A 13,803-nucleotide genomic window follows, 5' to 3' on the forward strand; every position below is an offset into this window, starting at 1 on the left:
GTTATAAAAGTAGAATCTATTAAAGAGTTAATCCACCGAGTTATATTGATAAGGGATGAATCGGCCCTACCGTGCCCAAGTTAATATGAATTTGGATCTTGGAATCATTTATCATAGTTGGGTAGAGGTTACCATATAAATGCTTTACTTGTTATTTACAAGTATTAATAAAACGACAAATGTTAAGTTTTCCACTATTCCGTTATCATATTGTTCTATTTCTTTACCTCAATTTATACGATATCATTTCGATTTTAGTTCAAATCTCCATTAAAACATCGTAACTGACAAATTTGAATTTTCTTCTAAAAAACCTCCTAATATCCATTACAAGGATCTCTTGTGAAGAGTATAGATTAAAGTTATTCATTATCAAACATGCTTTTGATTCTTGACTAACACATCTACTTACAATGGATTGTTTCTCACATGCTTAATTGAATTAAGTACTTTGAAACGTTACATCATTTTGGTAACTAGATTTGTTTGAAATCAAAATTGACCAAAATACCGCAACCACTTCAATGAAAGTTTTAAGACTAAACAAATGAATTGAAGAGTAGTCTTCATGAAATTCAATTTTTCTTCTCTAAGCAAAGACTCATTTAATTGAGTGGGAGCATTCTCTTAAACCGTTAAGAAAAGGACGAAGTTCAAAGAAGTAAAATTAGAATGGAATTGATACAAGGTAATGTTAAAAGTGAAGTTATTGAGAATAACGATACTAAACTTATCAATCCCGACCGATAAAGTTTCCATTGTCTTAATTGTTGGACGCTAGAAAGGAAACTACCCCAAATTATTTAAGAATCAACAAGTTAGTTGTGGGACATCTAATGGGACCTTTTTCTTTAAATGTTTATTTGATTAACATAAATTTTGCTAGTACTACTTCGTCAATATTAGAAACCAGTGGAGGTTTTCATCATTGTATTCGACACATAAGATGATTAAAATATGACGACTAGCATCAAATAATGTCGAGAGATAGAGTCATTGTGTAATCAATCTAGTTTAGGGCTTATAGTTGTACTTAATTGTGACTATTAAGTGCATAAACTCTAAATAAGAATATAAACTTGTTAAGATACAAAAGAGGTCTCACTTTTGTGACCCTGTACACCATGATTTGATGTATGGCTAGCCCATTATCAAGGTGTATATATATTCTAAACCAAACTAGAATGATATATCATGAAGATGATGGAAGACTCAAATTGGTATCACAAGATTAAACCTTGGATTTTGGAATGATGAACGCAAAGAGTTATCAAGTACTCTTGAAACCATTAGATCTTATGGTATATGCGTATCTTGTATTCAAAGCAAGATGTCTCGTGCTTTTTGGTTGAAAAGGAGATCGAGGTTATAAATCATTGATCCAAAATAGGCTGATCATTTTCTTTTACCAACGATTTAAGTTGACGCTAATGTGTTCACTTAATAAGGTAAATAGAGAAATCTTTGAAGAAGTTCAAAGAGTTCAAGGAATCACGATTTAGTCCTGATGAGATTATCAAAGTGAAGACTTTGATATAAGCCAAATGAAATGTGATATAGTATCACAAGTTAATCTTTCTTAACACACATTATGGGATAATGTGTGGTTGGATAAAGAAATCAAACGCTATTCGATATGTTTTGGACTTCGATCAAGTTACTTTGAGTTACTTGATCCTTTTGGGGGATTTTATCATTTTGTCTAAATTATTTTTCCACTAAATCTAAAGCAAATCATATGAGATATGAAATGGTAGGTTACCATGGTTGTAAGTTTTTCAAAATAAACCAATGCTCATTTTTCCTTATTATAATGACGAGTACAACGGGTTTGTGGCTCGTGAAACTGTCTTTCTAAAATACAAGTTTATTTCTAGAAGACAAAGTGGGAGAAATTATTCAAGAACCACAAAGAATGTTATGTCACAAGAAATTGGTCTTTCTTGGCTACATGAGACGTTTTGTGTAAGACGTTGTTTCTTCAAAACCTAGGAGGTTAAAGTCGTCACTTGTTGAAGATGATGAATTCATGTTACTTTTAAGAAAGTAAAGAGCTTACAACTTACAAAGAAATTGTTTGATTCAAGTTGATTACTTCTGGAAAGTAACGAACATATGACTTACATGAGAGTGTTTAAGTCACAACTCAATACAAGGCTTAGAGCCATGAAAATCCGAAATAAAAGGCTTGATTAGTGACAAAGGGTTTTGCACTAATAAAGAGAGATTTCAAAGCTTGATTGGTTGCAAAGGGTTTTGCACTGGTTGAAATGCTTAAGTCTATTTGGATCTTCTTAGGGATTGTGTTCCATTATGATGATATACATATAGCAAGTGAATCTAAAACCTACTTCTTCAATTAGAAGGAATGTATTCAATACATGTCTTGAGTTTTGTAGATTCTTGCCATCCTAAGATAATGTGAAACTTAAGAGAGGATCTTAAGTAGGACATCAATGAGTTGGAATCAATGTTTTGATCATGTGATAAAACTTTTCTCAATAGGTTGAGAAGTTGTGTTTATACATGAAGTTTAGTGGGAGTTACGGTAATTTTATTAAGTCTTATATGTGGATGGCATATTGATCGCTGGGAATGATTTAAGACTTTTGGAGTAATACATCTTTAATATTCGGATTTATGGAGATAAATCTACGCGATATTAATGTCAAATAAGGAGTCTTATGTTGATAAGATTCATGACTAGTTCAATCAAGTTGAACATATTTGACTGATTCCATTTACTTCACAGGATCAATTAAATAAATAATTATGTATAACACTTCATATACTTTGAGTATGATGAATTGTTTCAAAATCGAATTTAAGTAATCTTTACCAAGTAAGCCATAAAGATTACCCTTAAGTGCTGGCAGAAGCATTAAGGATATAAAGCAAAGTGTTTTTGATGCAATTTTGTGTAAGGGTGTTACACAAATGACAATTGACAATTGAGATTGCGCATGGTTTCGACAAAACCATAATCAAAACACATTAGGATGGTTAAGATACCATTGTGGCTATGTTATTTAAAAAAAAAAATAGATTTTCTAGAACCGTTCTAGGCAATAAAGAACAATGAGAAATATTTACAACGGAAATTGAGTACACTTGCAAACATGAGATGTGCAAGAAGGATGAGTCCCGCACACTGTGAAAACAATAGGAGCTATTCTAATGCTTGAGGGCCTATGTCTTGATTGGATCTTGACACGTACTCAGAAAGTTTTGTAATGCAAATGTATACATTAAAAAGGAAAACGAGTATGTAGTAAGGTTGAGTAAGGTACAAGAAGTTGATAAAACCTACTAACCAAAGACTTCTCATAGGCTTAACATGATGAGTCATGTCATTTCAATTAAATTGAGATGAACAACTACATTCAAGATCAAACTGGATTATTGGATATGAAGTAGTAATCAAGTATTGACTACTCATATGATAATAACATTTGTCGTTCGAGTTTTTAAAATATGAAAACTCCTTTTATACTTTGTTACATCCAAACGGGTTATAGAGACAATATTGAACCCCGTTAAAGTGAACCCGGATTAACATTGTATTCTCCCATAGTCACTTGTATGAGGTGACGTCTCGAAGTGACTAGAGTGTGATGCGATTGATGGCAAGTTCAAGTGCCATGGAATCATGTGAGATGACTAGTCGATCACATAGGCAGACTGTTAGGAACACTTTATCGGGCTAATGACCGCTTATAGAGTTATGACAAATTTATATAGCCTGTTCGTGGCGAGAGCTACTATAGTATTCTAATGAGTCGATTCTTTTGACTAAAGACTGTTCGCCTAAGATGGCACAATTTTAGATTAACTTTGATTTGTGTTACTACGACCTTCGTAAATGAGGTCAAATGGGCATATTTTGGGTTATGATGGTTGTGGCTAGTCGAAGGGAATAAGTGCAATAGGAATTGTCCACCCCTTGTCAGGGTTATAACAATATCTCAGGGCCACTCGAGAAGTAATGAACTAGAAATACGTGGCCACGCTCAGAAGGTATCTATGGTAGATAACTCCGGTCAATCAGTTATTCTCCAGATCGAGGAAACCACTCTCGATATGATCACTTGCAAGTACGACCTGAAAGACACCTTGCATTGAGTGGGAGATAGTAATAGGACAAGAGAATTGGTGACGCACACTTGTCGAGGACAAGTGGGAGATTGTTGGATTAAGTGTCCTCCGACAATAATGCGATCACAACTGTTGATTATGATGATCACATGTTTAAATCTCATTTTTAAGAATACATGTGGGATGTAATATTTTACAGTCAACTGGTCCACACATATCGGTAATGATTGGCTACCTAGAGTTTGACATTACTGTCGTGCGACGGTGGTGATCAGTTGATCCCCTTAGGTCATACCTATAGGGAAATACTCTTAATTGATTATTTAATTAATCGTATGCCGATACGAGTTAATTAAATTGCTTAAAATTGACGGATGATTTTGTGAGTAAAATTAACGTGGCTTATTGTAATTCGATTATATTAGATACGGTCTAAGTAATTGAATTGTTTTATTACTTGGATAAAATTATTGTTTACGAAACAATTGAATTTGAAATTGAATTAATAATTTATTATAAATACAAGACGTTGTAATTTATAATTTGATAAACCGTTTTGGTACAAGTAATTAGGAATTACTAGTCGATTTTGTAAATGACATATTTTATGAGTATGCTGATTTTTAATATGTTAAAAATACATTACAAATTCACATGTCAAGTAACATGTCACATATGTCACAATTGACAAATGACAAAATAAAATGGACCTTCCATGTTATTTTGTATGTACCGAAAATTGGAGGGAGTATTAGTGGAAAAATTGTGTTGATTATTTTAATAAGAGAAAACATAATTATTAAAGCCTAATCTCTAACCATGCAGCCCTACAAGCTTTTGTGAAGAGCATCTTTTGCATGCATTGGCTCCCCAATAACCCTCCCTCTATAACCGGTTTTTCCACTAGGAAATAACCATGTTTTTCCTCTATAATTTCATTCACAACTTCAACAATATTTTTCTAGTGTAAGAAAAATTATTCTCTACACATCTTATGAAAATTCTAGAAAAATAAAAACCACAAAATCTCCTCCTCTTGGACCGAAATATTTTCAAGAGAACAAATAAATATTTTGTGTCAAATTTTAAGTAAAGACTTTTATTATTACTAGATCATAATAATATTAGTTATTAAGAGGTTTCCTTGGTTATTCACTTTTGGGAGAGATTCTATACTTGAATCTTTGTTCATCCATTATTTGGAATGCTCAAGAACTAACAAGAAGGAGATCTTGTTGGTGCCATAAAACCGAAATCATATAGTAAGGTTGATGATTTCTTCTCTACTTTTATTTATGTTTGCATGCATAAGATCAATATATAATTTTATGACTAAATTAAATTGTAGCATATTTGAATATGTTGTATAATGAGATATAGATTTCTAACATATATAACTATCCATATCTTTTATGTTTCAATCTCAACCTTAGTATGATGATACAAGTTGTGATAATTACCCTTTTTATTGTAAATAGGGCCTCCTACCAAGGACAAAGGCAAAGAGAAGCAAGCCTAGAGGATCATATGGGAAGCTAGAGTAGCCGACCGTGGTGATGGATCAATGGAAGCTTGGCTTTTATTTGCTTTGTTTTTAATTTTATGATGTATTTGAAGTTTTTAGAACTATTTTGATTTCCTTGTGTGACTTGGAAATTGACTTGTATCCTTTAAACACGGGTTGTATTTTGGATATTGGTGACTTGGTTTGCAACCCAAGTCACTTGTTTTATTATGTTGTTTGTTCTAAAATCATCATCATAAATTACTCGCGTAGAGAAACATTAGATAAACAACTCAAATTGATCAAATAGGCGATTATGATGATGGGATCATTATATGTCCATAAGCTATGAATTTGATTCTCCTTATGTCATCATTACTAAAAGTAACAACTTACTTATGTAAGATCAATTAAAGTTGTAATGAGTTTTTTGAACTCATCGAGTAGGGAATTTACGATACCATATGGACACATTATTCTAAACGGATGGTCAACCATGAGATACCTAGAATAGAGAGTCTATTAAACCACATGACATGAATCGATCGCCATATTACATGAATTAAGCCGCCATGAAAGGGATGGCCTTTTGAAAGCTAATACATAGTCTAGATAAACTCCTAATACTCCGTTAAATATATATGTTTGTGACTCACAAAGCTATCTCTCAAGAAGATAGATGTATTTCTGAGAGATAGAGTGGGAGTAGATTGAATCGTCACAAACATCTCTTATAGTTGAAATGTTACTTTGTGAAAGTAATAGAATTATAGAGTGGGACTTGGTATTGAACTAAAGTCTATGAAGATAGAATGAGAGCATAGTTCAGTGGGAGTTAATCACACATGTCTTATTGTTAAAATATTACTTTGTGAAAGTGATAGTATCATGACCTTGTTACATACGAGCCATTGCATTATAATTCGAAAATTGTTACTCAAGAGTAGATTTACTTTAAGGCGAGGGTCTTCTCAAAAGTAAATAGAGCTTCAGAGTACATGAATGCATAAGATTTACATGAAGATGTTGATCAAGATAAATTATGTTAGGAATTACCGCATTTCATTTTATGAAGAATGGCAAATTGAATTCGCTTTTCTAAAATGGGAATTTAGAGAAGGAGGTGTTTGAAACACAAAATCTTAGATGAAGATCTAAGAATCCTAACATATTATGCGTAGCTTTCTTAAGTGATCTTAGAATTATCTTAAGCTAGCATTAAAGGATTATACTTTTCGTTCATGTGATAATAGTGGATGGGTTCTGATGTGACCATAATTAGAGCATATTTAGTCCCCGAATTAGCCTTGTTCCCATGCTTTTTAGTGCATATTTGGGTCATTTATTGTCTTTAGTTCTTTGTTTTCTATATTCTTTGAGGTTTTGTGTCCTTGGTAGGAAAGGAGTGCAAACCTTGCATTTTCATGGGAAAATGAGGCTACATTGATTGAATTCAATGACCAAGCATCAAGGAGAGACAAGATTAGAAGGCCTTTGTACATACTATAGTAGATGGGCAATGATGAGAAAAGATCCTTGCATCCCCGAGGAAATCCTCAAGGATTCTATGAAGAAAAAAAGGAAGAAAAGAAGAAGGAACGAAACTGTTTGACAATCCGTGCGGATTGCATCAAGACGCCCGTCCATCACCCACAATCCGAGCGTCTTCCTCAGCTGGACGCTCGGGCAAAACCTCCACAAGACGCCCGTCTTCCCCCTCTCGACGCCCGTCCGGGAAGCACCCAAACCGCCCGTCCCGTGCCAAAAACGCCCGGATTCCCGGACAGTACTTTTGTCTTCTACAAGCTTCAAGGAAGGATGCACATCTTTTTCTAAGACCGGCGAAAAAGAGACTGGAGTCTCCCTAGAGACCGGCGATTCCTCAAGGACTTAATCGTCATTTAAGCCCTTAGTAAACCCTAATTTATGTACCTAATCCCCACTATAAATACCCCATTAGTCTAATTAGAAGAGCATGTTCTTCTTAGCAATCTTTATTGTAGTTAATATCAATCAAATCTCTCTTTAATTTTGTAATCAACATTTAATCAAGCTTTACTACAAGTTTTATTTCCTTAATCTCTCTCTTGTTCATCTTTTATTTTGGGTAATTGAAGATTATTTGGGTTATTATTGAGAGATTGACAACCTTCCAATCAAGCATCAAGTACTTCTTTTATTCTTTGTTTTATTATTGGAATCATTAGTAGGTATAATTCTCTTAATCCCTTTTTAATTATTGTTAATCACTTTTATTTATTCATCATGTTCTACTTTGTTGGTATGATTGACAACCTTGCTAGCATGTTCAACATGATAATGAGTGAGTAGTTTCCTTAGCTAGGGTTAATGGGTAATTAGGGGAAACCAACATGGGGAATGATTCATGCTTAAATTAATATGCTTTCATAGTTTATTTGCTTGCTTGTTGTGATCTCAACTTATGCACATGTTATGTTTGATGAAATGCGAGCCTATGAATCCTTGCATTTTTTACCCATCACCTATGTTTTCAACGAGACTTGTAAGACATAAACCAACTCGAGTCTCATTAGACCATGCATATAATTGAGTAGGGAAGATTAAGTCGACTTGTAGGTGTTGTACAATCTAATCGATTCGGCTCCGGGACCCAAACTTTCCTAGGATTGTAAGATATAAACTAACTCGATCCATCACAATAATAATTGCTTGCTTATAATTTGAGAATATGTTTGTATGATCAATTCCCATGAATCCCCTATGACCCATGACACCCTAGTGCTTTTTATCAATTGTTTACATCCCTTTTAATTCATCTTGCCTGCTTAATTTCATTGCTATTTAGTTTAGTGATATTCTACTTCAAACCTCAATTGTGACACCCTTAGACACAACTAGTTGCAATAGAAATCTCATCTCAATTCCCGTCCCTTGGGATCCGACCTTTACTTGCCTCTTTACTAATTGTAGAGTTGTTGGTGAAGTTATAAATTGTGTTTTGGTCTAGGTGCTCCTAACGACAAGTACTGAAAACTAAACCCCTCACGAGGGATCACGACCAAAAATGGCGCCGTTGTCCGGGACGGTGTTAACTTGATTTAGATTTTCTTGTATTGTTATTAGTTGTGTCTTTCTTTGCCTTGGGGAAGTAAAACTCCTCAAGGTTTGTTCTAATTATTTTCGAGTTGTTTGATATTTTGCATGTCTAGAAGATCACAAGGTAACTTGTTACCCTTTGATCACGAAATTGAAAGGACTTTGACAACCAATAGAAGACTTGATAGGAGAACTTTGAGGGGTATCGGTGAGGTTGTAGATATTCAACCAAATACTATTGAGTTCATCAACCCTTTTTGCAAGAGAAGGTGAGGAGAACCCAACACAAAATCCAACACAAAATCAACCCACAATGCCTAAGTTTTCATCACATTCGGTACCCACCAAGGAGAACCTACCCAATGGTACTCCCACACCACAACACTTAACCGGAAATTTTATTGCCAAATCCGCATTTATCCAATTAGTCGAAAGAAGCCAATTTGGGGGGATGCCTAGTGAAGACCCTCACTCTCATATGGAGACTTTTTGTGACTATTGTGATGCGATTTATCAAACCAGTGTAACTCAAGACCAAATTCGATGGTCTTATTTCCTTTTTCTCTAATTGGCACCGCAAAACAATGGTTGAAAGGCCTTGATAAGGCAACTCTCGGAATTGATTCTTGGAAGAAGTTGGCTCTAGCTTTCTACAAAAAGTTCTATCCAGGAAAAGACTAACATGCTAAGAGCTCAAATTACGGGCTTTAAGCAAAGAGATGAAGAATCTTTGTATGAATCTTGGGAGCGATTCAAGGGAATTTGTCGCTCATGTCCTCACCATGGACTTAGCGAGTGGCTCTTGGTACAACAATTTTGGAACGGTCTTTATGAAGATTCAAGGAACATTCTCAACATGGGATCAAATGGAATGTTCACCGAAGTTGATGACAATCAAAATTGGAACAAAATTGAGGAAATGACGGTCCATAACTCACAATATAGTAGACCTCGTAAGGCTACTAGAGGAGGAAAGCATGAAGTGGACTCCATTACTCAATTGGGTGCTCAACTTAGTGCTCACATTGATACCGTCAATTTGAAGTTTGAAAAAGCTATGGCTAAACTTGAAGAAGCCTCAAAATCACCAAAGCACCATGTTAATGCCATGACGGCATCTTCATCAATCCCAAGTGGGATATGTGAGAATTGTGGAACTTTGGGACATGACCAAAGTGAATGTAGGGGAACAAATGAACAAGTGAATGCTTTTCAAGCACACAAGAGTGGTACCCCTTATTCAAATTATTACAATGAAAACACCAAATTCCATCCAAATCTCTCATACAAAAGCCAAAATGTTCAAAACCCTCAACCAACATACACCCCACCTCCCATGAGAAACCAAAATCAAAGACCCTTTTACAACCAAAACCAAGGTTACCAAAATCAAACTCCATATCAACAAAATGACCAAGGTTTTGATGTTCAAAAAGCGGTCCTCCAAATGAAAAAAGAATCAACAAGAGTTTTTCACTCAAATGCAAAAGGATAGTCAAGCAAAGGAAATCACCATCAACAACATCGTAGCTCACACCAAAATGTTGGAAACCCAATTGACTCAACTAGCATCTTCAAGCTCACAAAGACAAAAGGGGCAATTACCACCTCAAAGTAATCCCCCAAGACATGAAATGGTTAGTGCCATTCACTTGAGGAGTGGTACAAGGTATGAAGCACCGAAGAAGCAAGTTGAAGATGAAGTTGTGGAAGCTAGTGACAAAGAAGAAATTGTGCAAAACTCCAAGGATGGAGAACCATCAAAAGAAGAAATTTCAAAGAAAAATGAAGACAAGGTCAAGGAGAAGGAGCCCAATGTGATTAGACTTCCTTTTCCACGTCGTCAAGCCAAGCCCAAATTTGATGACCAACTTCGAAAATTTATGGAAATTGTGAAGAATTTGGAAGTCTCGATTCCTTTCACGGAATTAATCAATCACGTGCCGACCTATGCAAAATACATGAAAGACATCCTCACAAAGAAGAAGTCGATCCGGAAGCTTGAGACTATCGCCTTCACTAATGTGAGTAGTGCAATACTTCAAGGGAGTTCACCTCCAAAACTCAAAGATCCGGGAAGCTTCTCAATACCGTGTACCATTGGCGACACCACGATCAATAAAGCCTTATGTGATCTAGGGGCTAGTGTGAGTGTTATGCCGTACTCGGTGAGTAAAAGGTTAGGGATGGGAGAGCTTAAATGCACCAATATCACACTCCAAATGCCCGATAGATCGACGAAGACACCATTAGGGATATGGGAAGATGTTCCCGTAAGAGTTGGGAAATTTTTCATCCCGGTGGACTTTGTCATTGTTGACATGGAAGAAGACTCCAACATTCCAATCATTCTAGGAAGACCTTTCTTACACACCGCGGGTGCGGTAATTGATGTGAAGCATGGAGAGCTCACTCTAGAAGTGGGAGATGAGAGCATAACTTTCAATCTTGACAAGACCATGAGAGCTCCCCGTTTGCATGAACCATGTTTTATGGTTGATCATTATAGCCGGAAGGATGATAGGAAGAAGTCGGAATTCCAATGGAAGAAGAAAATTGATGATGCTCCATTCAAAGAGCAAGTGAATTGTAACAAAGAGAGCTTGAAAAGCTCACGAAAGTCAAGCAATGAAGAGGATGGCCCCATTGGCCAAGACAAGAAAGTGGGAGAGTTGTCTCTATCAACTCAAGAGATCTTTAGTGATCAAGTAGATGAAGTTTGTGGTCTTTGGGACGATGAGTTTGAAGGGATTTTCAATTCCTATATTGGTAATGCTATCGATCAAGACCAACATGAAGGACTACAAGGGCAAAGGTCTATTGAAGATCTTTATCATGATAATGAACAAGCTTTTGACTACTTTTTCAAGGTGTTGAGCAACATCAACAACACGTTGGACATGCCCCCATGACATCTCACTAAGGATGAGAGTTTGGTGGAGTCCTCTCCAAACCACCATTTGTAAATATTTATAACTCCCTAACTTGCATTTTAATTCTTACATTGCATTTTTGTCATTTTTGGATTTTTATGCTTTGATCAAGATAATTATCATTTTTGATAGAAGTGAGGGAGGGACTAATGATTTAATTGATGTGTAGTGCTTTAGCTTAGTGTGGGGATAGCAATTGCCTAGGCTATTCATGCCTTAGTAGTGCCCCTACAATGAAGAACACGTGATTTGAAGAATGAAAAATGACACGGGATATGCAAATGCACGGATGAAACTGAATCCGGGTAAACCAGGGAGAATCCGAGCGTCTTCAAGGGGAATCCGCTCGTCTTCAGGAAATCCGAGCGTCTTTGCCAGAATCCGCCCGTCCATTTTAACTAAAAATTTGAAATTTTTGGACTGTCAAGAATCCGAGCGCCCTAGTAGAGAAGACGTTCGCCTTCGAAATCCGTTCGTCTTTGCAGAAGACGCCCATCTTTTTGCCAGTGTAAAACAAGAAAGCTTGTTGTCTCGAATCCGCCGTCTTCAGCAGAATCCGCTCGTCCGCAATCGAAAAATCCGAGCGCCCCACCTGAAAGACGCCGTCTTTAGGCGAGAATCCGCACCTGAGAATAGGCGAGAATCCGAGCGTCCGGAGGAAAACGCCCGTCTTCCCTGCAGTTTAAAAATTTTCGGGTGTTTTAAATACCCTCCCACATTAATTTCTTCATTCACTCATTCAAAACACTACCCATAAACCCCAAAACTCAAAACCCTCATCCTCTCCATCACCAAAACAAGATTTCCTCAACCAAATTCAACAAAATCAAATCCAAACTTCCTTTTAACAACAATCAATCACTCCTCTTCCAACAAAAATCAAACCAAGCACCAAAATCTTCAACGTTTGAGTCGATTTTTGAAATTACAAAGGCAAAGCCTTTCATCTTAAAATCGATTTAGGTATACTTGGAAATTGAAGATTTTCACTCTTTTCTTGGTATTTTCATCAATGGCAACAACAAAAGGATCAACAAAGGAACCTAAGGCAAAGGCATTCTCAACAAGGCAACAATGTCTTCAAGCAAAGAAAGCCTTATTGGCTATGGTGGTTGCTAGTGCAAACTTGGAAGTTCAACAACAACAAAATCCTCCCTTGGAAGTAACAACATCAACAACTCCGAAAATTGCTCAATTATCAAACTATCCGGAGGTAATTTTCATTTCTAACTCCCATAGGGATACATTTGCCAAGTATGCTAGGAAATCCTTTATACCCACCAAATTCATATGTGAAGATGCCTTGAACAAATTGGGTGTCCTTGAACAAACAAAAGCCTTCTTTGAAGCCATGGGGTTGGGAAAATTGTTTGCTACAAGAGAATTGACATACCCCTCCCTTACCTTGGAATTCTTGAGTTCTTTGAAAGTAACTAAGGTAGAGACTAGAGAAAACATCGAGTTCCGCCTTGCCAATGTGAGTAGGCGCATCACCTTTGATGACTTGGGTAAAGCATTAGGTCTTAGTGATTCACCTAGTTATTACAAGAAGCCCGAAAAATATGACCCCGCTCCTCTTTGGGAGGCGATTTCTGGGAGGAAATTTGAGAACTATCATGCTAGTCGCGCTCTATTAGTCCACCATCCGGGCATTAGAGTGTGGCACAAGGTCATCGGGAATGCAATCATTGCAAGAAAAGACACTAACCACTTTACCAAGCTCGATTGTGTACTACTTGAGTCGACCTTAAATATTGGAAGGGAATTCACCAAGCCTTACAATTCTCTAAGGCTTTTGGTGGAAAGATGGCTCAATGTTGATTGTGGAAAGCAAGGCACCGCCTTTATCATAAATGGAGGTCTAGTCACTCTTTTGGCTAAGTAATTTGATCCGAATTTCAACAAGGATGGCAAGTATGAGGCGAAAAAAGGGGGTCATCTCATTGACATGGATGCCATTATTAACAAGTACAAGTGGGTCACTCATAACCCTCTTGACACCAAATATGGGTGGCTCACCAATGATGCTAGATCTTTTACTTTGCCTTCCAAGATATGTCGTTTGAGTGTTCATCAGACCAACTACCTCCTTCCCCTCTCAAAAGAAGCCGAATACATCATCCGCCAACAAAGGGGTGAAATTGAAATGCCCTCCTCCTCCATTGTCACACCACCCTATCCATTCAAGTATCA

At 36.5% G+C, this 13,803-nt stretch overlaps 1 non-coding gene across 1 annotated transcript; it reads right to left on the bottom strand.

Moving 5' to 3' along the window:
- Window positions 1-9,359: 9,359 nt before the first annotated feature.
- Window positions 9,360-9,466, bottom strand: LOC141644653 (small nucleolar RNA R71). The gene has a single exon (XR_012544265.1). It is a non-coding gene; the product is annotated as a small nucleolar RNA R71 (small nucleolar RNA).
- Window positions 9,467-13,803: the final 4,337 nt, after the last annotated feature.

Source organism: Silene latifolia, chromosome 2, assembly GCF_048544455.1.
Source record: "Silene latifolia isolate original U9 population chromosome 2, ASM4854445v1, whole genome shotgun sequence".
Classification (NCBI taxonomy): domain Eukaryota; kingdom Viridiplantae; phylum Streptophyta; class Magnoliopsida; order Caryophyllales; family Caryophyllaceae; genus Silene; species Silene latifolia.